This window comes from Diachasma alloeum, unplaced genomic scaffold, assembly GCF_001412515.2.
Source record: "Diachasma alloeum isolate Michigan unplaced genomic scaffold, Dall2.0 Dall_scaffold_00178, whole genome shotgun sequence".
NCBI classification, from domain to species: Eukaryota; Metazoa; Arthropoda; class Insecta; order Hymenoptera; family Braconidae; genus Diachasma; species Diachasma alloeum.
The window spans coordinates 1,775,018-1,802,643 of NW_021680344.1; the positions used below are offsets into that span (position 1 = coordinate 1,775,018).

The window sequence follows — 27,626 nt, forward strand, 5'->3', positions numbered from 1 at the left end:
GGGGGGGGGGGGGGGGGGGGAGTGGGAAACAATAAAGTTCTTGGATTTGCGGCGAATATACACGACTATGTCGAAAAACTTGGGAAAATTAATCGTGGAGTGGTGCGAGAGGAAACAGCCGGAGGATTTGAAAATGCGAAGAAATATGAGGGAATGAAAAAGTGGCAGGGGAACCTGGCCAACGATACTGAAATGAAGATGAAATTGTGTACGGAATTGTGAATAAATTGAACTCGGTGGAAAGAAAGCGGAAGTTTTACAGCAATGTTGAAATTAGGGGAGTGTGCACTGAGAGAAAAATCTGAAGTTCGATTTACAATAAGAAAATAGTTGAGGCATTTTGGTGAACGATACGATTTTTTTTTGTATGCGGCACATAACATTATAGTAACTTCACAAGCGTAATTTTTGCAAATCAAAATGCAGTTAAACTAACCAAAGTTCAAAAGTAACCACGACAAATCTATCGTGAGGAGAACTATAAAATAGTTGCAATGACTACATTCCATTGTAGTAATTACTTCTCCGGCCATAGTTACCGTAACCCATGAAAAATTGTTGAGGACTTTTTGACTATAATTCGATGGTGATGGAATATTGTCAGAAGAATTATATTTTCCTCCCAGTGTTGGCATGTGGAGGCAAATGTCAATTTTGCATTTTAAACTTTCACTTTAAATGTGAAGAATTGTCTTAGAGTCTTGTTTGACTAGGGAAGGGTAGGGCAAAACGGACCGCAGGGCAAAACGGACCACTGACAGAAAATAGATTATTTTTTTTTTTTTTTCTTTCCTTCAAAGCAGGAACACTGAATGCGTTGAATTAAAAGTAAGTTTCTTGGATCCTAACCGCCACAGGGGTTTTATAGACAAGAAGTGTCGTTGAACCGCAATTTGATCAGATTTGCGAATCACCTCAAACCACAAATGACTGTGTTTCTCAAGGCAAAACGGATATTTTTATATTTATTTCTTGTCTAAACAAGCAGTGCGACAGAAGCCATTTGACAGATTACATATGCCTGCTACTCTCGACGTATTTTGTTTCTCCTATTGTCATTAGTAGGCTTCCGAATGGTTCCCAATGCTTGCTTTCAAAAAATAAAGTCATATATTCATAAAATATGGATGCGTCAATTTTTTTTTCTCAAGAATTTCTCACTTCTGTCAGTGGTCCGTTTTGCCCGCCTGGTCCATTTTGCCCTACTCTCCCCTATTCAAAGTGTTAGTTCTTGAGTGTAGAGACCTAACTCTTTCTAGGATGTACAAAATGAATTGAAAACGAAAGTGCGCGGGAAGAATATAACATTATTTTTTACTGTGGGAACATAAATTTATTCAACATGGTAATTTTGAGAACAACACACAGAAAAATCTAAGTGTAAATTACGTTTAAAGAGTCTTTTTTTTACGCTTTCTAAAACGAACGATTATATAAACGTAATTTACAACTTCGTGTTTGTAAGTAACCCTTCAAGTTTCTCATTTATCAAGTCTCCAAATTAATGGAAGAAACTAATGAAACAGTTTTTTCGGTACTTGCGTTGTACAATAGAGCGATGTGGATCATGCAGATGGAGGAAAAACGGGAACCGTTTTCCGGATTTCGTATTCGCATATTCGGATTTCGTATTCGCAAATTACGCTTAAAGTAATTAAAGTAGATATGGATAATTGAATCAACATTCCAATCCTCCGACAAAAGAGAGAGACCAACTAATTGCATTCCATGAAAAAAAAAGCTGTTCATGAGTTTGAATTAATTATTAAATAATTAGAAATTATAATGGTATGCATCTGTTGTTGTTGATTGATCTATTCAATAGTCCATGGGTAAACGCCAAAATGTTCCTGGAATAGAAAAATTATTTCAAATCAAGATCAATCAGTCTTATTCCAAGGATATTCACGGTGGTTATTAAATTTAGTGCATAGCAAACATAGAATCATTTACGCTCAACCTTATTTCTGAAAATAACGATTGGACTAAAATTCCTACAAGAACTTTTTTTATAGCTGTCATTCTCCGTATAACAAAGGTCTCTGACTAATTTTGCTATCTCCGTTAATTTCAAAGTATGCCCAGACAACTCATTGTGAACAGAAACCGATTCAACTCATTATGTTACGTTACTAATACTGTAGACAAAAATTGATTCGAAATGAATCATGAGCTAATGTGGAAAAAAAGCCATTTCAAGCGAAAAACACGATGTTTTCTTTTACAAATTACCCGTAACAAAATCGTAAAATACATTTATCAAAAAGTAATTTACATTTAGGGTTTTCTTTGTGAATCTTCACGTTTCATAACATTGTAAAAAAATCAAAGCTCGTAATTGTATTGCCCGCCGAGCGGTACTGTCACTCCCTCCCGTATTTCACGCACAGCCAAATGGAATGTCAGCATTACTACGCATGATTTACGCATCGATAACGCGTGATGTACACATAATAGTTCAACTTCGGCGAGCGCGAAAGGTCCGCTTGCGTATCATCTGAGAATTCCTACTAAATGTCCCAAAATTTCAATTTTTTCCAACAAAGGAGAATCAAGCCCAGAGCCACTTGACATTTCTCCTTCAATTATCGAGTGTTTCCTCTCACTTCTGGCATAACCAACCGCCCAACAAAAACCTAATCAATCCAATGTCCCCTCCTCTCGCCCTGGCCAACTTCTCAACATCAACAACTGAGAATTCAATCAAACAAGACTACAAGACCCTCATAATTCTCCCGACTCTTACACCGCTAAAAACCATCGACGAGAGGAGCGAAAAAAACTTAATTAACTCCGATCGGTTAATTGAGTCTATCGCCGCAGTGGGCGGAGGGCAATTGACGGAATTTCTCCCATTTTTCTCTTCAATAGCATCCGCGGAGATGCATAAACTCAAGTGAAATGGCTTCTCGCCCCGAAGGAAAAATCGAAACAGTGAGACAAGGGTGTGTGCACGGAGAGATAATAAACTTCAAAATTACTATGAGAACATACCAGAAGATCTTTTAAATTTCGTTTATTTTATCGAAAGTATATTTTATACTCAATTGGGTGATGGGTATTTTAATTCGAAGATGATTTTTTAGTATAAGTGTATTATAAGGGTCAGGCATAAAGTGTAAGAATATTAGGGTCAAAACATTAGGGTCAGAACCTAAAAGTAAATAAAGTGGGTGTCACGCAATGAGGGTCTAAATGTAAGTCATATATTATGCTTGGTCACCGTTTTTAGCCCCTATATGACCCTCATTGCTTGACACCCACTTTTTTTACTTTTATATTCGGACTCTAATTTTTTTATCCTAATATTCAGACCGTCTTTATTTAACCCTAACCTTCTGACCCTCATTCCTTCACCTTTACATTCAGGCCCTCAGTTTTTGACTCTAATATTCCGACTCTCATTTTTTAACCTCCACTTTTTGGTCCTTATATTCTCACACTTTGTGTCTGACCTTCATATTATCTCCATTTTGTTACTGAAAAATCAGGTACTCCTTTGAATATGCATTGAAATTCTAATTTCCTAGTCCATACGACAACGAAAGTGATTGAAAATAATAAAAATTCAGGCCATTATTTTACGGAATTCTCAATTTGTTGAAAATTGAATTGAATTTAATATTCCCTTTTGACAATGAAGTCTAAAATTCACGTTGTCCTTGAAACATCAATGATAGCTCACCATGAAAAACTGAATTTTATTGAATTTTCACGTTGAATGGGAACTTTCATGAATGATGTGGTCTTAAATTGAATTAAACCCCACAAAATTGAGAATTGAATTGAAATCGTTACTGGAAATTAAATGAAAAATTTCTAACAGTGTATAAAATATACTCAATTGAAGTTTATTTTTTTCCGTGTATAGCCCCGCATTCTATTTTTCATAAACTGTTGAAAATTACTCTTGAAATTTCAAGTAATTCTCGATTTTCAGGTCCATACGGCACTGAAAAACTTTGAAAATTTTGAAAATTCGCACAACAATTTTTCTGAATTCTCAATCCATTGAAAATTGAATTATATATGATGTTCAATTTTCACGAGGAGTTTGGAAATTCAATCTTTCATTGAAACATCAATGATTGTTTGACATGAAAACCCCAATTTTCTTGAATTTTCAAGATGAATGAGAAATTTACTGAACGCTTTCATTTGAAATTAATTCAACGTCACGACATTTCAAAGAAATTTCTAACACTGTATTAAAAATTACTATGTCCCCACAGTAAAAAAAAATTTTATATTCTTTCCGTGTGGCTTCGCCCCCCGTTCATCTTCACTTTATTATCCCGATGGAGAATGCGGTGAACCGTACGTATGTGCCAGTGTCAAATGAACGCATGCGAACTGCTGGAAATCGTGCGGGAGGGAACGAAGGGTTATATCACTGGGGAAAAGGCCCGGAGGAGATTTCAAACCAATTTCCCGTCGTGGCTCCATTAACGATGGCATATACGATCGAGGAGGTTGGTTATATGTGGTGCTACATCCCTGGCAAAACCTATAACAGTAGCAAGGTTTTGGCCCCCTCCGGGTAGATTTCTCTACCTCTCTTGGTACCGACATAACCCAACTGCGAATTTATTTCAACGACCGCCCAAGTGGTCGCCAGAAATTCCCTTTTAATGGTTAAAACCGTATATGTATACGTATATCTAGTTTGAGGATCGACGAATCGTTTTATTCACCGCCCATTGCACTGTTTCCTCACGTGTCCACAATTTATTCGTCCGTCTTTTCCGGTAACATTTTATTGGTATCGGGGGGCGGAGGGCCCTTTTCGTTCGGGGTAGGGCCAGGGATAATGCGGTATCGTCGTAAAATTTTACTTCGCTTTCCACACGCAGCAGAATAAAATCACTCTATTTTTAATGGCTGGAGAGTAAATTAATGAGAGTAGTAAATATGTTCGGCGTGATATTCTTTTAATTAGGAATTTTACATCGTTACACCACGGGGAACGTGGAAATAATGGTTTATGTGAGGCTTAAGTATATTTTATTATTGAAAATGGAGGTGTAATTGTACACGGAGAAAAATTTTTGATAAAAATTATCCTAGCGTTCTATAAAAGTGTATCATGAGTTATCGTTTCCTCATTTCTATCCCAAAATTTAGTAAAAAATAATATATGATGATCAAACTTTATTCTACGTTAGAGAAATTCAATTCTGATAAAAATAAAAATTATCGTGTCGGTAGGGTAAAATTTACCAACCGTTCTAGAATTTTCGTTGTTATCCACATAAAAATTATTGGACTGGAAGGGTAAAACTTATTATGCATCAGGATAAAATTTCTCTAACGTAGAATGAAATTTGATCATCATATATTAATTTTTACTAAATTTTGGGATAGAAATGAGGAAACACTGACTCATGATACTTTTATAGAACGGTAGGATAATTTTTATGAAAAATATCTCTCCGTGTAGACCAAGAAAAGGGATTTATTTGAATCAAATGAATAAGTTTATTTAAATAGTGCGAAATCAAGTTTTTTTTTCAAATTAACAAATTTTATTTATGATCGAATGATGAATATGGTTTTGAATTATTAATAAATTTTTATTTGATACGAATAAACGACATTTCGCAAATGGCTTCTTTTTTAAGTACTTGGGTGTCCTTAACTAAATTTGAATTCTGAAGGTTTTACTTTCTGATGTCAAACTTGGGGATATCCAAGCATTTTGGCTATTTTTGCTTCCGAATAGAAATTTTGCAATCCTTCGAATTTAAATTTTCGATTTTTGCGTTACATTGATCTAGTGTGATCCAAAAAATCCGAAAATGCAATTTTTAGACCTTGTCCGTACGTGTGTGTGCGTACGTATGTAACAAAGTTTTTCTTCAATTATTCGCTAATGATACGATGGAATTGAATCTTTTTTTCAAATGTAGGTATTATTGGGTCCTATCAATCGTCATTAATTAAATTTAAATTCACCGATTATTTTTTTAATTTTCGATTTTTTTCGGCAATCGTTTGTCCCACGATAACTAAAAAAATTTTCTGAATTGATTGAATGATGGTTTCAAAAATTTGTTCTAATGCCATTAAGTCGAAGTTAAAAGATAATTGCAATAGCTATATTGGTTAATTTGATTTTTATAATGATTGTTAAAAATTTCGAATTTTTCCTGAATTTTCCTGAAAGAGAGCTTTTTGAGGGTTTCTTCAAATGTGATATTTCAATTTTATTCAGGTGTGTATCAATAAAAAATTTCTATTACCATTTTATCGGAGGACTAAGGAGAGAGATAGAAGCGTAAAAAAGACAATCGGTTGTACTGAAGAAAGGGATAATAAGAATCATGATGATGATAACATTCAACTAAGTTGACAATCTGACAAAATTAGTTGCAATGAAATCTTATTTAATTTAATAAAATAAAATGAACAATGAATTCAGTAGCGAAGTGGTAAAATTGTTTAAGTCGACTCATCTCCCAGTTGAGTTTTTGAGGAATATTTCCGAATCTAAGGGAGATGGCGAAACTTTTGTAATGACATTTATTGCATCAGTCAATCGACCCTACAAAAAAGGTTATAACAAAAATTTTGCTATCTCCCTTAGATTCCGAGATATTCACTGAAAACCGGTCAATAGTCAAAATTGACTTCTTACCGGTTTTCCACTTCGCTACTAAATTATATATGATAGAAGGAAATGACGTGCAAAATAACCATTCGGAAGCATATTGCTAATTAATTAGCAAACATAACTAATATATCAGTACAAGAGCAATTTCCCACTTGTTTCTACAGCGAAATGCTTTTCTTCTTTTGTAGTCGAACATCAGAACTTTCATTTGCGCTCTATTTGAACCTAAGTTTCCGGACAGTTTGCATTGATTTTATTATTTAATTTTTGCTTATAAACAATAAATTTTGTAAAAAAGCATTAAAAAATAATTGATCTTTGGATACCCTTAAGACATTGCATCTTCAGACTTCAGACTTCTTTTGATAGAAATATTAGAATAATTACCAAAAAAAATTTGAAAGCTGAAACAATTTATCAGAAATGTTTCTATTAGAGGGTTCAATCATGAATTGTTTCGCGGTTGCATGAGAAAAAAATGTTAGTTACAGCGGAACATCGCCCGCAATAAAAATTGGAACTTGAGCAGCTGAAAATCACCCACATATGTTTGTCATTGATTTAAATCACGCATCTCTCGAAACTTCCACTTCACCTGTCATGAAGCCGTCAGCCTCGAGGAAATAACGAATAACTGCTCCGACCTGTTTTCCCCCAATTACATGAGTGATACATAAATCTTGAAATTGAATTAACACACCCTAATGACCTCCATACACTCCATATCAATCTACAATCATCAAAAAATAATATCGCCCGCATGGGAATAGAAAATTCAGGGAAAATATGAGATAGAATTGAACGCTGTCAGCTGTTCGCCTTGTGAACACCGACTCTCCGAGCCTCTGACATCGGATATATTACACTTTTCGAATCGAGTTATCTACCTGGGAAAATATAGCAGTTGTGTTCCAGAGGGAATATACGCGCAGCGAAGATCTTTCAGGGGCCGGCGGGGAAGAGGAGGAAGAGGAGGAGGAGAGGGAGGAGGAGGAGGAATGCGCGGGGCGGAATTAATTAATCCCCATTGAAGGGATGAGGCAGTCGTACTCGATCGTCATGTGCGCTTGAGTTTCATCAAATGTATACGGTACAAGAGAAAAATAAAAAATAAAAATGGGGCGGAAATGGTGCTGTAAACTAGGTGCTTGCAAGCTGTCTTAATTTGAGAAAATTTGAAGGAGCATGAATACACTCCAGTTGAGTCGTTGAGTGTAACGAGGCAACAAATTCTGTACAACTTTATATATATTTAGAAATTTTGTTCCACAGATAAATAAACTGCCCTGAAGTGTACATATAGCAAACGAAACGTTGGAAAAATTCGAAAATAAGCAGCGCGACAGAAGCCATTTGACAGATTACATATGACTGTTACTCTCCACGTATTTTTTTTCTCCTATTTTCATTTCTACCAGTTTCAGTGGTAGTAGGCTTCCGAATGGACCCCAATGTGTTTTCAAAAAATGAAGGCGTAAGGATTACCATTTGTTGAAAATATTAAGGCTCATCCCACTCATACTTCATGACAAAAAATGTATTTTTTTCTCAAGAATTTTGGGTGACTTGTTTCATCTCAAGAACTATTCAATATATCGATCTAAAATTTGATATAGGAATGTTCCTTGACAATCCTAACTAGAAATCAAAGTTTCAAAAGGTTTCCTGGACTCATGTCATTATGTGCAAAAAAGAACATTCTGACCAAAAAAATGCAAAAATGACGACATCTCGAAAATTTTCAATCGGATGGTACCCATATTTTGTTGGATTGAGATAGATGACTTTAAAGGCATATTTTGAAAAAAAAAAATTGAAATCGGACCAATAGTTTTTGAGATATTGTGCAAAAACGCTTCACATACAAAGTCGATTATCTCCGAAACTACTGGTCCGATGTCGTTCATCCAGAAACCAAAACTTTGTTACCATAACACCTAAAATCGTGCCAAATTTCAAGTTTCTATCTCGATTATATTTTAAATTATCGTGCGAACAAGCAATTTCAGCGAACTAATGAAAAAAACCATAATAAAACTACATTACTCAGGGTGTAATGGTTTTTTTTTCAATCCAGTTAAATAGGTATCATCACGACGAGTATTTTGAAAGAAAAAAACAATCGATTCGGTCGAATGGTTCAGAAGATATCGACAAAAAATAATTTTCGAAAAATTACTATATCTCAGGAACGAACCGCTCAGCCGATCGAGCGCAAATTTGAGTCTTAGTAGCACCAATGAGCAGCCGGAATTTCAGCATCTTTGCCTCAATAATTCTCGAGTTATGGGGAAAGTTCTGGACATACGAACACACATGTGCACACATACAGACATTTTTTAAAAACATCATTTCTTCACATTTCATGGCATTTTTAGGCATTTCCACCCAAAACTAAGAAATCGAAAAAAATCACTATTACAAAGCTTCAATGCGGAAGCGAAAAGAGAATTTTTATTTTTTTGAGTTACAGATTTTTGTTATTTTTGCTTATTCGTGATCGTAAATGGGCTGGAGAGAATATTCTATAATCATAAAGTCAAAAGGTCAGAGGAAAATAGAATAATTATACTTTCTTAAGACGGCATTTAATAAGGTGTTCTTTGAACAAGTTGATTAGAATTAATAGTTAGAATTATGATATAAACTCACATTTTCCATCATTAATTAAAGAACAAAAAGAGAATCAGGAAAATGAGGCCCGACTGAATCGACAAATCCAACATATATGATTGATTTGTTACAAATTCGATGCATCTCCGACGAGAATTTGATATTCTCATCAATGCAGAAAACCGAGTAATTACACTTCCCCTCTGTGTCTCCATTCTAACCCCTCTTACGCCATCAGTTCTCCGTTGATCGCGAACCAACGGGGATGAACTCACCAACAGGCCCCCCCCTCACTTGTGAGCGGCTTCATATTCAATCACAGCGCACTCGTAAAGCTCGTGCGAAACGAAATTTATCGTCCTGGTCAATATTTACAAGCTCGAGGAACAGTAGTATTTATGGGAGCGTGATCACAGAGGGGCTTTTGAAGCCCCTCTGGGCTAAAATTTTAACTGTGTTCTGGAGTTAAATCTCTGCCTCTATTGTTTCCGCTGTTTTCAATGTTTTCGTTTGTCTTTTTTTTGGGGGGGAGGGAGGGGCTTAGTGAATTGCTTTGTAATGGTGGGTTCTGTCAGTCTCTACGGTAATCGTTTTTTAGATTTGGACAAAGGAGAGAAAATCGTCAAATTAAAAACATTTCTTTTCTGCGATAGCAGAGCATTTCGAGATTCATACGAGCCTTTGCGGAACATTTGCGGTTATTCTTTTGCGACATATCAATAATTTGAGGGCAAGACCAATTCATTCTATAAAATACACGGAGAAAAAGAATGAAAGAGAATTTAATGTCGTTCTCCTGAAAATTACCTCTAAAATATCCAAGAAATTTAGGTTTTTTCTAACAGTGTACACGGGGAGAAGATAAAATCAAAAATTACTATGTGAACATAGTAATTGAGGACCATACTGGAAGAACTTGAAAATTTAATTTATTTAATCGAAAGTCTGCCATGTGAAATTCATTTTTTACTATTTAAGGATGTTTAACCTATAAAGTGGACAACTCAGTTGAAAATAAAAATAAAATTGTCAATACGAATGTATCAAAAAGTTTCATTCCCATGCATCGCGATTAACACGAGGTATGACACAGATTATGGACAGAGTTTAATGAGAGGCGCATTCAGTTTCAATCAATGACTCGCACTGAAAGGTCTCCCCCAACCCGAAAAATTATCTCTTCATGGGGATCCAATGGGCAATGATTTCATCAGCATCATTTCTCCCATCAAAAATAAATTTAATTAACGTTGATGTACATCGAATGCAATTCGAATAAGTGATTGAAAATGTCATTAACTCACTGATTTTTGATTTACCAAATATTGATTCCAGAATAATTAATTCGGTGGGGCGATTCAATTAATTCTCGTGTGAGGAGGCGATTCGTTTGATACAATGGTTGCACTGGCCTGCTGTTGACGGGTAGTTAAGTAATTGATGGGTTTTTAATTTTCTTTTCTTTCGTTGACACACTGTTAAAATTTTTTTGAAAATTAGTCGATAGTTGCACTTGAACTCTCGATGTTGCGAATTTGAATTGAATTTATGATCAAATCGTTCTTGAAATCTCTTATTCAAGTTGGAATTTCCGGATAAATGGGTTTTCCAATTTGAAAAGTCAGTGGAATTTCAAATTTTTCAGAAAATTCAAGAACAGTTTAGTAAGAATTTTCAGGGAGTGTCATCAAATTTGATTTAGAAGAGAAAAAATCATGATATTTAAAATTTCCCTGAACAATCACTGAAATCCGTAGTTTTTGAGCAGCAGAAATTCGATAAATTCCCAACTGATTTGAAATTTCAATAGAAATATGAATTTTCAATACAAAATTAGGCTGAATTTTCAATTAATTAAAAATTCAAGAATATATTCACCCGAATTTTACTGATTTCTATCAACTTTCATAGAATAATCGAACTGTAATTTACAGTTTTTCTTTATTTTCCTCATCAAATTCTGAATTTTTAATAACGCAATTCCTTGAAATTTTAGTGAAACTCCCACTTGATGAACACTGTGAGAAACAAAGCGAAATTCCATGCACAGTTTAGTAGTAATTTTCGGGAAGTGACAGTGAATTCGATTTACGAAAGAGAAAATCATGGTACTTCACCTTTCACGGAAAATCCAATGACATTCTAAGTTTTTGAGCAGCACGAAAACAAAGATTCTCTAACTGATTTAAGATTTCAATTAAAATATAATTATTCAACACCCATTTACGCAGTATTTTCAATTAATTAAAAATTCAAGAATATATTTACCCGAATTTTTCTGATTTCCATCAATTTTCATAAAATAATTCACCAGAAATTCACAGTTTTCATTAATTTTTCCCATCAAATTATGAATTTTTAATAATTAAGTTTCCTAAAATTTCAGTAGATATCCCACTTGATAAAAATTTCCAAGAAGTACACCGAAAATGTTATCCAAAAATCTTACACAGCAATTAAAATTCATGAAATTATCGAAAAACAAGAATTCTTGAATATTTCAACAATTTTCCATAAATAATTCATCAACAATTAATCTTCCACCCTGAAGATCATTTTTCATGAACCCCTCCCCCACCCGATAACCTCACGGGTCATTTTTGTTGAGTGAATAAATTGCGATTGTACTTTCCAAATATTCTCCATCTCACCCTTCAATTTATTTACCATCATAAAAAAATTATATAATAGAGGGGCGAGAAGACTGATAAAATTGGTTGATCCATCGTTATGCCTGAGTGAGTATCACCGTGAAGTGCACCGGACATGTCATACAAAAATCTTAAACAGTGAGCTAAATTCGTGAAATTATCGAAAAACAAGAATTCTTGGATATTTCAACAATTTTCCATAAATGATTCATCAACAATCAATTTTCCAACCGGAAGATCATTAATCATGAACCCCATCCGGTAACCCCACGGGTCATTTTTGTTGAGTGAATATATTGCGATTGCACTTTCCAAATTTTCTCCATCTTACCCTTCGATTTATTCACCATCATAAAAAAAATTATATAATAGACAGGCAAGAAGACTGATAAAATTAGTTGAATCGTTATGCCTGAGTGACTATCACCCCGAGTATAACGGGGGATCAACATCGGCATAATCTGACGTGGCGCCACAAACTTTACCAATAAAAGTTAACGCGACAGATTCTTCCAGGGCAACGGGGATTGGCCGTGTCATTCGGTAAAATAGTTCATGGATATAAAATCGAGTTCTTATTCGCTGGATTTTCGCAACTGAATGGTTAAAACTCCAATCATACGAATGCCCCCAACTTCGCATCAACGTAAAATTGAATAGTTCCAGTTGTAATGAAATAGACCGGCTAATGTGGCATTTCAAACAGTAAAACCGTATCAAGTTGAATATAATGATGGCCAATCGCGGTAATGTGTCATAACGATGACAATTATACAGCAATAAACTGCCGAAGGAAGTTGTAATTTTACGTTCGTCATGCTAAGCGGTCATAACAATGGAACAAAGGCTCCAACAATAGTTTAATGTTTTCTCCGCCCCGTGACGTCACCCCTCCAAACGCATATATGGACTATAAGGGCATAAGAAAATCGATATTCTGGTCAACGTGTCATTTGTGGAATACCGAGAGCTCAGTCGAGTCACCTATTTTTATTGGCACACTAAAAGCTCCAATATTGGAGTTTATCACCGAATATGGATGACGGAAGAATGGCCGTATTCTCAATGGTTCTTTCTCCAAATGTTATATTCTTTCAATTTGGCGAAGTTGGTTATGTAACTTTGCATGGTGACGGTTATATTTTTAACTTGTTGGATATTTTGAAATTATTAGATTTGGTCGATACGGTTTAAGCTTTCAAATACTTATATCACAAATGTGGAATAAAATATTGGAACTATTTCGAATGCATCGCGAATATCTAGTAAGCCTGTTGCACTCCTGACTGAGTCTATTATCTCATAGACTCAGCCTATTCTCAGGTCATACGGAGCGCGTCGTCAGACTAGACGCTTCCAATTTCTGGTGGCACTTAATCCCCTAGCACCGAAGGGTCAACAATAAAAAAATCGCCCAAAAGAAAATTCTCTCCCCCGCTGGGAAAACTTATTAAATATGTAGAGGTTAGATCCTTATTTAAAAGCTACGCAGACGTCATGACGTCATTTTTAGAAAGTTGTGTCACACAAATGTGGAATCACTGATCCCAAATATTTAGAAGGCTTATCACATCTCTCACTGAGTATCATCTCATTCGTCTAGTCTCAGGTTACACGGAGCGCGCCGTGGGACTAGTCATTCCAAATTAGTTGTCGCGCGAAATCATATAAAATCGCAGTTGTTTCCAATTTCTGATGGCCCTCAGTACCCTAGCGCTGAAGGGTCAACAATAAAAAAATCTACCAAAAGAAAATTCTCTCCCCCACTAAGAAAACGTATCATATATATCGAGGTTAGGTCCTTATTAAAAAGGTACGCACTCGTCATGACGTCATTCTTAGAAAGTTGTATCACACAAATATGGAATCAATGATCCCAAATATTTAGAAGGCTTATCACATCTCTCACTGAGTATCATCTCATTCGTCTAGTCTCACGTTACACGGAGCGCGCCGTGGGACTAGTCATTCCAAATCAGTTGTCGCGCGGAATCATTTGAAATCGCCGTCGTTTCCAATTTCTAGTGGCACTCAATCCCCGCGCGCCGAAGGGTCAACAATCAAAAAATCTCCCAAAAGAAAATTCTCTCCCACTGAGAAAACGTATTGTATATACCGAGGTCAGGCAAAGTTCACGGTATTTGGGCTGGTAGAGACGCTGTTGGCTCGACTCCAGTGTTGCTCCGGCCAATCGACTTTCGTGATAGTCTTGCGGAAAACACGGGTCGGGTCTCACTGTGTATCTCAGTCGGTGGTGCACTCGAGGGTTTTCAGCCAAGAAGAAGGGGCGGAGATGAAAGAGTTTTTCCGTTGAAAAATTTCATGTGACACGAAGCCAAAAGAGGCGATCCATCAAAATCAACGGTAGGAGGAGTACATGCTGACCATGTACCCAACTTTTCTACTACCGTTGGTTCCTTTCTCTCATTGCACGAGGAAGTACATCACCAATCAAATATGTCGAGGAGGAGAGCGGGATGATGGCTAGGGTCATTGCGGGAGAGATGAACTATTGCAATTATTCGAATCTGTCATGACTCGTGTAAATTAGTTGATGTGCTCATTGATTTTGGATTGTTCACACAGAGAAAAAAATTCCAGTTGCAAGAAATAATTATGTAAATTATACACGGAGAGAAAAATGATTTTTGATAAAAATTATCCTACCGTTCTATAAAAGAGTATCATGAGTCATCGTTTCCTCATTTCTATCCCGAAATTTAGCAAGAATTAATAGATGATGATCAAATTTTATTCTACGTTAGAGAAATTTTATCCTGACGCATAATAAATTTTACCGGTACAGTAATTTTTACTCTACCGGTACGGTAATTTTTGTTTTTATCAGGATTAAATTTCTCTAACGTAGATTAAAATTTGATCATCATATATTTATTTTTACTAAATTTCGGGGTAGAAATGAGGAAATGATGACTCATGATACACTTTTATAGAACGGTAGTATAATTTTTATCAAAAATTTCTCTCCGTGTAGGATCCGTAGACAAACTATATGTTCCAGGTGAGAATATTTGATGAAGTGGCACAGATTTACTTGAGGAAAATTAACCAACGTGAAGGAAATGTAATATCGTTCACGGAAATTAAATTTTTGTCGTGAATATCAGAAATATTCGTAGAAGAATTCGAACTGTTGACAGGAAAAAATATAATCTATTGTACGACAATTATTTGATCTGAGAGAACTCCATAGGTTTATACTATAGAAAGAATACATTGACGAGGAAAGAATATTTTGTTCCCAAAAAAAATTGTCCACTCGAAATTATTCAGTTTTGCCGATAACACAGTTTTCGGAAAGAAAATTGTAGTTTCCTCTTGAAATTATTATTTGTTCCATGGAAATTATAAGTGTTTATTGGACAAAGATATACACTACTCAACAACATTCACTTGATAAAACCAGAGCCTCATATAATTCTCCGTAGAATGAATGTATTTACCCGAAGGACATATAAATGGTGGAAACTTTCTTTTTTGTCCACGAGTAAATTAATTCAACACAACTAAGGAGATCTTCAGAGGAACATTTTTTGGCAGAATTAATTTTTTCCTCAGTGCAGGGAGACGGAAATTCCGCAATTTACAAAAATTCTCAAGTGAAAATAAATATTCACTGCAAAATTTCCTTGAATTTTCAGGGAATTCTTTTAAAATTCTTGGAACTCCAAAAGATGTCTTCAGGAGAACATATAATTTTTTGGCAGAAATAATTTTTGTTCTCAGTACCCGCACCTCATGGACATTTTTATCACATTTACAATTTCACCTGAATTTCAAGAAATTGTCTTTCCATGATCTATTTTTCCGGAAAATAAAATTAATTTGATTTCCATCAATCCTACAGAAACAAATGAAATTTTTCTGGGTTCAAATTCCGTAATTAAAACGACGATGACTGAATTTCCGCTCGAGGTGACCATTGCCCCCGCAATCACCCTATCCCAGAGACAAACGTGGCATACAATACGACTGGAAGATGGTACCTCTCGAGAATGGGTGAACAGTGCCTTCAGCATACAGGGAGATGGAGTCCACATTGGTGGGCTTGGGTTGTGTAATGGATAGTAGGCTCTCTCACGGTGGGTGTCACGTGCAGTATGCCGAAACCACGCCGTCCGCACACTCTGGCCTCTGTTAATCAAAACGTGAAACGCCGTATGAGTTTCTACATTGCATATCGGGTGGAGAGGGTGTGGACCACTCGAGATCAGGTGTCTAGGTTACGTGATTAAGCGGGGGTCGGAGTAGGGCGAGGGGCAGGGGAGGAGAGGGAGTTTACGGAGGTGAGTGCAAGGGATACTATCCAATTATCTGATATGCAGATGAAACCCGTTTGGTGAAATGAAGAGATAATTTTTAATTTTCGGGAGAAGAAATTCTGTTGCGATATTTGTTTCAATTACGGAGAGAATTTTGGTGGTATCGTCGGGGATTCTGGGGACGGAGAAAAAAATTCCTGGTTTCCAGAAAAAATTTCGGAACTTCAGTGGAGCGAATCAGAGTTTCAGTACTTTTTCACCCTATATCGGGAAAAATGTGCGAGACTAATAGTGAATTTTTCTGCGTTGCATTCATACACTGTTAGAATTTTTTTGAAAATTAAGCAATAGTTGCACTTGAATTCTCAATTTTGTGAATCCAAATTAAATTTAAAATGAAAATTTCGATTTTCACAAAGATCGATTTGTCACAATTTTCTGGGTAATTTTTATTCAACTCTTCTCTCCGAGTAGTACTACCAAATATTATTCGTGATAGATTCCTTAAAAATCAGTGACATGTTCCTGAACATCAGTGACATGTTCCTGAAAATAATAAAAAATTCTCTGTATTTTCTTTGGGATGGATGGGGGAATGACTTTGATGACCGCTTTGAAAATTCGGTTCTCAGGAGTTGGAATGGGGCTATCGTATTGAGTTTCTGCGTGGAGTCTCCATCAGGGGTTTCGGAACATTTTTGCTTTTTTGTTGCGGGTATGGGAACTGTCAGGTTTGCGTGTGGACAAAGGAGATCAGATTACTCACGTCGACCCTCTAAGGGTAGATAATATTGTGACACACTTCATAACAATATTGAAGTGTCTGGGAGTGATAATATCGCCCGAGTTTCCAGCTGAATAGATTTATGAATAGAATTATGGAAATACAGGGAGAGTATTGTTGTACCATCGTAAATTAGCGAACGAATGATAATCTATAACATATAGGGGAGACCGGGGCAAAGCGGGGTGGCCGGGGCACAGTGGGGTACATAAAAAAAGGCCGAAATTGAGAAATTCAAGGGGTTAACGAAGGGTCGATCAGTGATCAATGAAAAGTAAAAAAACGCGAAAAAAAACGCGAATAATACTAAGCAAAAATTTAAAAAAAAATGGAAGAGCTCTAGAAATTCTTTTAATTCTTTCAAACACCGAGATAAGCCGCCATATTGGGTATTTTAATTAAAACTGAGTTCTAGCAATGATCTAGACTCAGATAGTCAGATAAATTTGCGAAACCCATCCCCCGATGGTCGGAAACGACGGAAAAAATAAAAAATGAGAACAATGGAATCCCACATGCTGTGCATACTCTCTATTTACTGATATAAACGTCACTTTGCTTCTGAAGCAAGAGAATAAAAACAATCAATTAGAAGTATTAGGATTTCACTTCGTAAAATTGAGATGAATAAGACAAATCTAATGAATAAATTCGAAAATTTCAAATTTTGAAAAAAAAAATTTAATCGAGGAAAAAATGGCATTTCAGGAAAAAATGAATAATGAATTTGAAAAACAAAATTAATTTGCCGAATAACGGAAATTTTTTAAAAAGTATAGAAAATCGTTACAATGTAATCTTCTGTTGGTGAACATGAAATCGGAGAAAAAGCATTCTCTTATGCGTATCCGTAAACATCATAATTTCAGTAACGAAGCGGTAAAACGGTTCAAGTCGTTTTTGACTATTGGTCTCTTTTTGATGAATATCTCCGAATCTAAGGCAAATAGAAAAATTTTTGTTAGAACCTTTTTTGTAGAGCGAATTCTGAGCTACAAAAGAGGTATTGACGAAAATTTCGCTATCTCCCTTAGATTCGAAGTGATGGATATCCAAGTACTTTTGCTATTGTTTCTCCAGTGAAATGCTTTTCTACTCTTGCAGTCTGACCTTCAAGTTTTTATTTAAGACCCGATTTGACCCTAAGTTTCCGGACATGTTACAATGATTTTATTGGTTAAACTTTGCAGTTCTAAATTCAAATTGATATTGAACCGTTAAAAAATATTTTTTAATCTGAAAAAAAAATTAGAAAGTTTGCTTTTGGAGGAAGATTGATGAGATACTTGAAAATTGCAATTTTTGACAATTATGAGCATTTTCTGTGAATAATTTATAAACAATCAATTTTCTACCCAGAAGTCGATTTCCTGTCTAAAAAAATGAGATTTCCAAAAGTTTAAACAATTTCAATTATTTATTAATAAAGAAAGAATGTTTAAAAAAATAATAATTCTGTGCAAAATGTAATTTTAATGAAAAAAAGTTACTAATTTGAACGAAGTACTTCGATATCCTTTAATCATTTCACCGTTTCGATACTGATTCCATATGCAGTTGTCTGTGATGGACAGAATTCACTCCAGAGGTAATTCCACACCAATGCTTTATTTTAACTCCACTGAGACATTCCCCCCATGCAATATTCAACGCGTAACCATCATTTCATCATTACCAAGAAATTCAAATTTAATGATGAAAATTAGTAATTCATATCTCCTTTCTGTGAATCCCTCAGAAAACGAATTTATTCAAGAATCAAAAGTAATTTTTCACATAAAGCCGAGAATAATTAAATTCCCCTGTCGTATGATATTCGAAAAACCATTGTTACATTCAAAGGAATAATGAAGCCATGACTGTATTTTTCCACTTTTTCGTTCTCACATTCGACTCTAATGAATTTCAGAGTACCTCCCGCTCTCCTGCCTCCTCCCTCCCGGCCCTCTCAACCGCATTCTATTTCTGCATCTCCTCAACGAATCCACGTTTTCTCAATTGAAAACGCGATTCTCAATCTCTCAACGACTGACAGTTAATCCTCATAACTGCAAGATTTGTTATCTTCTGTGTCTGAATGGAGATCGATAAATTTTCCTCGTGAAACCGCGATTTTTCCATGCCTTGTATAAAATAAGTAGATTCAACAGCTTTTACCTTTTTTAGAATATTCATTATTTTCTGATCAATTTTATAAGAACACCATCCATATAGACCGGAAAATGCAGAGGTTTAAAATATACTTTTTTTGTTTTTAAAATTCAGAATATTGATTTTGTCTTCACAAATAATATCACAGAACTAATTACTTGTGTCAAACACAGGGAAAAAAAAGTTTTTGGTCTCTTGTAACAGTCTCTGGGTTTAGGTTCTTCAACAAAATATACTGCACTGTTAGACATTTTTAGAAATTTCATGGACAATACGATAGTAAATCTTATGAGAGTGGCATTGATCGAATTTAAGGGGAAAATGATTATGAAATTTCATGTTTTAGGTAGAATTGAAAAAAATTCATGTGTTTTCAGGGAGAGTGAGATGGAAATTTCACATTTTCATTGAATTTTCAATGGACCATAAATATTCAGAAACAAACTTACATAAATTTTCAAATTTTCCCTGAATTTTCTGAATTTTCCCGGAATAATTTAACTCCCGGTGGCTTGGCGCAGTGGGTAAGTTCGTTGCCTCACATGCGAAAGGGTCCGAGTTCAAATCTCGGCCGGGTAGAATGGTGCGATCTAACCATTTAAAGTCTTGATCATCATCGCAGTATACCCTAACTGGGTCGAAGCGGTGTAAAATAATGATGAAAAAAAGGAATAATTTAACTGCAAAATCAAGTATTTTATTGATTTTCAGATCATTTGAACCAAAAATGAATGGAATACTTGATTTTTCAATGACAATATTCCCTGAAATTTCAGTGCAAATTAAACACAATAAAAATTTCCAGGATTTGGCACGGAAATTCAGTCGAAAATTTCTCACAGCGTGGATTCCAGTGAAATTTCTCTACTACTTTTGACAAAAAAAGGTTTGTTTGATACAAGAAAATATTCTCTTGTCAATTTAAGAAATCGCGAAATCTCCTGATGAATAATTTCGTTCTCAGACTGAATTGATAATGAAAGTGTTCGTCGCGCAATGGAAACAAGAATTTCTCAGTTGGAGATGATGAGTGATCAGATCAGGAAAGTGTGAATTCTCTCAATCCATTAAATTCTAGATATAACGCAAACTATATGAATTTACGAGAAGACTTACGCTAACACTTAAAAATTTTTTCGGGACAAGAGAATTTCATCCTGTTGAAAGACTTCTTTCTCTCAGTGTGAGCACAAAATTATTTACCAGGAGACTTCACGATTCTAGAAATTGTCAAGAGAATATTTTCTTACGTCAAAGAAATCATCTTTGTCAAAAGTAATTCTTTCTCTCAATGTACCCCCCTTCATGAATGAAAATTTCCACCCCTTCTTTCCATTAACCCCCGACCCCGACCACAGCATCCCTAATATGAATACTTTTTCGGTCTTCCCGCGAAAGCCCTGAATACTCTCATACTCCACATTATCTCCCTCAGAACGAGCCACAAAGTCTGTCCACCCTCCGTTCTAGTAACCGAAACAAAACTTTTTCTTTGTCCCCTATTATCCCGAATCCCCGGTAATCACCAAGTTCATACCAAGAAAGTTTGCGCTATCCGATGCTTCGTCGCATTTAAGCAAGCACTTCCACCCCTAGCATTCCTCCATTTGCCTATTGCAAATGCTAATCGTAATAGCATCCACATAACGCTACGTGAGTATTAACCATCACATCTTGTTTACCCCCTCCCCCTCCCCTTCCTAGTGCATTCCACACTAATCAGTGGGTTGAAACCGCTGATTATTGGATTATCATCTTGGCCCTGTACTCCACAATCCAACCATAATCACTATCGCTGATCGTACATGATTACAAATTCAAGAGTGGAGTGGGGGAGTGGCGCATCAAGCACGCGTCAATGATCATTCACCGCATCTGACAATGGCTCGGCATTTACGACTTGCGGGGGAGAGGGAATCCTCGGGAACTACCCGAGGGGAAGTTCAAATGAGGCACGAGTTGGGGACTGGTTCATCATACAGAGTGAAGAAGAGATTTTTGTTTCCCGTGAAAATCCCGGAATTCCACGCTGAGAGAAAAAATTACTTTTGACAAAAGTGACTTCGTTGATAGTAGAAAATATTCTCTTGTCTATTTCTTGTTAATTTCAGGATGTTAGTCACAGTTTTAAGGGGAGAATACTATGACTTTTAAAACGCGAGCTATTGGGGTGAGATTTCTCATGCATTGAAGATAGATTAAATGTCTAAAAACGAATAATTAGTGCAAAAAAATTAATTGTTTATTAAAAATAGTCCAGGGACTCCAATTTTTGAGCTACAGAGGTTTTTTTTTTCAAAATTGTGGAAAAAATGAGTATGATAATAATTACGAATTAGTTTTTTGAAATTCGACTACTACATACCTAGTTCCGTTTTGTTTAATATAATATAATATATATATAATATAATATAAATATATAATATAATGTTAATAGGCAGAAGAATGATCCTTAAAATATTTAGAAAATATTCTCGATTCTTTCAGAAAAAAATCTCTATAGCTCCAAAATTGGAGGCCTTGGAGTATTTTCAACATTTTAAGCGTCTGCGGGGCAAACGAACAACGAACAATTAATTTTTTGCTTTAATTATTCGTTTTTATATATATAATCGTTTTTCAATGTATGAGAAATCTCTTTCCAATAGCCCGCGACTTTTAAAACTCATAGTAGTCTTAAAATGTTCATATCGTCATTAAAAATGCATAAATTGTAGTAATATCTTGATATTTCGCTGAAATATCGGCAATTAAATGAATATGTATAGTGAAAATGGCATTGATCCTATGCTCATTTTGCAACCAACTGTCAACTGGTAACGGACTAAACGGATGACAAAAATCATTTAAAAGGTTGGAGTGTCCAATGGAAATCTAATTTTATGCCTCGAGATATTTTTTAATATTGTTTTATCACAAAATAGGATACTCACGATGTAAGTAGTTCGGGTATAACGTTTCCATATCACTAAAATCACGATACGAGGATAGGGACATGTGCCAAACGTGCATGGGGACAAGTGGGCGAGCGTAAGGACATGGGACTTTTCACATTTACGGACGATTATTTAAAAAAAAAATAGTAATTATCATGATTAATATAAGTAAATTCCAATTATCATGGTTTTACTCTCTGATATCTAATTTAAATCATCGCATCTTCACACTCATTTCGATAGAAATATTGGACTAATGTTGTGTTCACCTTATGTTAGACGAGCGTAGGATCATTTACCTTATAGCTCCCATGAAATTAAAAAAAAATTCTAATAGCGTAGATTAATTTTCTATAAAAAAATGAAACACTTACCCGTTGAGATAACTCCGTGAAGCCGTCAATTTCCCAGGGTCAACCTTAATCCCTTCTCGCATTTAACCTCGAGCATTAACACATTTCTCGACACTGCACATCACGAAAAATCTCAGAACGCTACCGGCAAAATGCTCTACAAAATTCACACGTTTTATTCGGTATTCTTTACTACTGTGATATCACAATAACCATTCACAAGTGGATTTATCCGGCAATCGCTTCAACCGCACCTGCTCGATCTTGTCCCCCACTATTTCTCGCACAACTGGTTACAAATACGATCACCACGACCACTTTCACAATAACGCCACTGTACCGGCGTCTCCAGTTCCAAAAACTTGAGAATTGGTTCGTCAGACTATAGCCCTCATATTGTCTGAAATCAAAAAGACATTCGTTTCCGTTATTATTCATTGAATAGTTGAGGGTAAAACGCAATCAGATGATCTCACATTTAACTTCATGAGCGTTTGGAGAACTTTGTGGATTCTGAGAGAGATGTCGGAATTTTCTACTTTTTTTTTTCAATAGATTGAAGGTAAATTATGAATACTTTGCAATCTTCCTTGAGTGTCAGAATATTTTCTGAAAATTCACTTGTTCTGAAGTCGATTTATCAACTCCTCAGGAAAATATTGAAATTCGCAATGACTTTGATATGTTTCTTAAAGTCCCTCGGGATAAACATTTTCAGTCTATCGGAGCTCTCCAAGACTGTGAGAGACTAAAATCGGTCTGCCTGGGTCTCCCGTAACTGGTTTCGCGTCTCAGAGAGTCTTTGGTGAGAGACTTCAGTCTATCTGAGACTTCGCCAACACAGTAGAGACTGGAGTCTCTCATTGAAAGATAGGGACTTAGAATTTTCGGCACTGATAATCAGGATATCGCTAAAATGAATTATTGATTCATTAATTATTACTTAAATTCACACTGGAGCAAGTATAATTTAGTACAGGGGATGACTGGGGGGGGTTAATTAATTGGACAACGGCGCGAGATGGGATAATTTGGTGATCGAGTGATGGGTAAATTATATCGTGGGGTAAAATGGGATGAGTGGTGCACTAAATGATAGGCTAATTAGCTAGTGGGGTAAAACGGGGAGGTGAGGTAGACTTGAACAGCCTGGTCGTTGGGCGAATCTGAGCCGGGGGGCGGGGGGGGTGAAATAGGACTACAAAGTGAATTGGACGGCGCACTAACCTGGCTATGGGGTTAAATGGGATAGTGGGGTGAGATAGAATAACGGGTTAAAGTGGATCCGCTTTAAACCCTTATTCTGTCTAACCCCATTATCTCATTCTCAATTCACCCTGTCCTCTTTTGCCTTGTTGTCCTATTTCGCCCCCGGCCCAATTTTGTCTAACGTCCTATTTGCCAGGTTGTTCCATTATACCCACCGTCCCGTTTTACCCTACCCTCATATTTGCCAGGCTCACCCATTTTACCCCGCTATCGATTTTACCCGATTATCCCACTAAACACCATCATTTAATTTACCTGCCGCCCAATTTAACCCTCCGGCTAATTAGCCTATCATTTAGTTTACCCCATTTTACCCCACAATCTGAGCAGTGAATAGCATTGTCGTCCTGTTTACTCCGAAATTCAATTTTACACTCCACCATCTAATTTCATCCCATCATTCAATTTACCGAACCATAAATAAAAAAATTATAAAAGTAAATGAAAAAAGGAAAAAAAGGAAAAAAAATTGAATTAATTCACTACCGGGTTCACCCTCTACTTGAATTCACTTCGTTATTCCACTTCACCCTACTGTCGGAGTAACTATCGTTCCGATTCACTTTAAGGTTTTATTTAACCGCTATCCCATTTTGCCCCGCTGTCTAATTAGTCTACTCCGCCCGAGTATCCCATTTTGTCCCTTTCATTTCAAATATTCTTTTTATGCCCCTCTCTCCGTTATCCCATATTACCCCACTGTTCACCCTTCCTATCATATCAAGCGGGAAAAAACACAACCTGCCACAAACAGCTGCACAGCGCGGAAGATACTTATAAGAGTGATTTTTGAAGTCTTTCCACTCAAGAAACATGTATAGCAACCATATTGATTATGGTGTAAACTAATAAATCATAATAATAGCACAAGCAGTCATACCGATAGAGATCATAGCAATGGACGTCAATGAACGACTTTTTTGTATCAAATCACTCTAGATAAGGAATCTTTTGTTTATTGGAGAAATGTAAAACCCACCACTGCTTTTTGTACTTGGTTATTATGCCAATAAACGTCTTTTGAAAAGAAAGAGCGCGGAAGATACCGGGGTAACCTGCGATCACTGAAGCTGAGCAGTAGCGAGTTGGGTTAGTAAAAGGATGGGTGACTAAAAGGGAACACGACGGACCGACCGGCAGCAAATATCTGGAGAGCCGCTGGAGCGATTTCTTTTTTTTTTTCATAATTGTTGAATTCATGAATTAACTACATCAATATATTCAATTATTTTTTAACAATTAAATTGAAGGAGTTATTAGTGATTAATTAGTTATTGAGATATGTAAGAAACGCGGAGTCTCTCGCCGAGAGCCGTTGGGTAGCAGTCTCGACAGTCTTGCCGCGTCTCTCACGCGGTCGCTCAAAAGTATAGCTACTGGCGCTGAGCCATACTCTCTCATAGACGCAGACGCGAGTCTTGCAGACCCCAAAAAGACTAAAATTTTTCATCCCGGGCCAACATATTCATTGAATATTTCCTCGTTTTACAACAAATTTATCAATTTTTGTTTTTTATTGAGATGATCTCACGTTTAACTTCATCAGTTTTTAAGAAAAATTTCGTGGATTCTGAAAGAGATGACCGAATTTTCTACTTATTTTTTTAAATAGATCGAACGTAAATTAGGAAGTCTTGAAATCTCCCTTGAATGTCAGAATGATTTCTGGAAATTCACTTGTTCTGAAGTCGATTTATCAATTTCTCAGGAAACTATTTTAAATTCTGGAAAAGATGATAGACGTTTTCAGAGATTTTTCTAGTAAGGCGAAGTCAAATCGCACAGAGTTTGATATCTTCCTGAAATTTCATTATATTTATTTAATTTTCACTGGTCCTACAGTAAATTGATAAATTTTTGTTGAACATATTCAATATTTTGAGAGAGATGGAAAAGTTTTCTAGAGATCTTCCTAGCAGATCAACGAAAAATTCGAAATCTGCACTGTTAAAAAATTTTGGCTGAAATTTTCGGTACATTTGTCGTAAATGTTCATCACATTTTAGTTCTACTGAATTTTCAAGGAATTTTGTCATTGACAATTGAGGAAATTGTCCTCCAAATACCCCTCGACCTTCGAAATTTATCGGATTTTTCCCTCGAGCATCCCTGCAAAAAAAACGATCTTTTGTTTATAACGAAGCTTTCGGTAAATATCCGATAATTTTGAAGGTCTCGGGATATTACCACGGAAAATTCAGAACTTCATGAAAAAGTCAATGACAACTGTAAATTTTAGTTCAATTACTTCCTGAAAACTGGTAGATTTTAGAAATATTCCGGTAAGTATAGGGTTGCATTTTCAATTAATCGAAAACTCATCGTAATTTGGCACTGGATATTCATGATTTTATTGAAAACTTGAATAGGTTGAGGGTGTCTTATGTTGATGCTGTTCAAAAATTTGGAATTCCATCGAATTTTCAGTGAAATCTGAAATCTCATGAATTTTCTGCCACAAATCGTATGCAATGTCATTCCTCTGAAAATTACTCGTCGACTGTTGATGAAATTTCAATTTTTTTCCAACAGTGTATAACAGTGTACCAATAACTGATGATAAATCCCTAAAAATCAGCGACATGTCCTATCAATTCAGCGACAGGCTTCATAAAATAAAAAAAAATTCCCCCTGTCAACCCCCGAGATATGAAAAATCACTAGTCTACATCTCGCGTCACACTTCACTCCTGGGATGATGAACGTCCCTCAACATCCCTCAAATCACTCCCAACAGTGTTTCAAAAACATTCTACACGCTGAGAAAAAAAATTACATTTCCCAAGGAATCATTTTTTTGGGAGAAGAATTTATTTTTTACTATTGTACTTCATCTTTAAATATTACAATTACGTTGAATTATGAGCTGATTGCACTACATATATAACCTTGAATGTTTTCAGAGAATGAAAATTCAGAGAAATTGTTGCGTGAATTTTTAAATTATTTCATAATTTTCATTATCATGCGGACCTGGAAATTGAAATTTTATTGAATACTACAAAATTTAACTGATTTTTCAATCACAAAATATATGAAAATTTCGTGTAAGTGATGGTTAAAAATTTCAAGATTTTTTACTTGAAATTTCACGAGTAATTTTCTAACAGTGTACTCACATTCCAGTTTGATTTGAAATATTTTGATTTGCCTGTAGATCCTTGGATGAATCCGTAATTTCCTCACCAGCAGTTGGACGCGCTAAATACTATTACATATACTATCACGGAAACACTTCCACTTTCTCACGCAAAATAATGCCGAATAACTCTAAACGTTAATAACTGTCAATGAATCTCACTCAGTGTCATACCTAGCATAATCCTCCCACAATTCACAACAATTGTAATATTTTAAGACGGATTTTCAGATACACTCCCAAAGAGATAACTTCTCCCAAGAAAACAATCCCCTGCCGAAATAATTTGTTCTCACTGCACCTCGAGTCCCGCCCGTCCCTGCAACCCCCGTCAAGATGTTGTTACGCGTCTCGTCTATTTATCTCCTTCGTCACGCGCCGAAACGCGGTCTCGTGTGAGCAGCGGCACGCCGGCGATTATCCACACTCCCTCTGAATGCTCATCCACCCCAGCAGTATTTAAGAGGTCTCGCACACTCGAGCCTGAATCGCTCGTTCCGTTATTACTGCACGTGCTTCAGCACGTTTCTGATCTCGGTTGAACGACACGAGAACGTGACGTCGGCTCGACTCAGACCAACATGCAACCGTCGAAATACGTCGGCCCTATGCAAGAGTCACTCGCGGACTGCGCGCCGGTACTTCCGTGGTGATGGTGGAGCGCCCGCTAGAGTGAGAACAACCGAGTGAGCGAGAGCTCAGCGCGTGGGTGGAGGGGTAAACGCGCGCCCAACGCCCCTGACTCCCGTTTTGACGCTAGACCCCCACCCCTACCCCCTCCGTCTCATCCGTCTACCCCACCCCGCACGAGCCCTTTATCTCCTTGTCGCGCAT

At 36.2% G+C, this 27,626-nt stretch overlaps 1 protein-coding gene across 2 annotated transcripts in view; it reads right to left on the bottom strand.

Annotated features, from left to right (window-relative positions):
• LOC107040051 (protein artichoke) overlaps window positions 1-27,408 on the bottom strand; it is an 89,605-nt gene extending 62,197 nt beyond the window's left edge. Inside the window, exons 1-3 of one of the 2 annotated variants that reach the window (XM_015259971.1) lie at window positions 26,773-27,408; window positions 22,406-22,784; window positions 15,885-16,032 (exon numbers count right to left, since the gene is read on the bottom strand). The gene's annotated coding sequence lies outside the window, so the exon portion shown is untranslated. The remainder of the gene's footprint in view (window positions 1-15,884; window positions 16,033-22,405; window positions 22,785-26,772) is intronic. The other variant, XM_015259979.1, reaches the window with a different exon arrangement.
• Window positions 27,409-27,626: the final 218 nt, after the last annotated feature.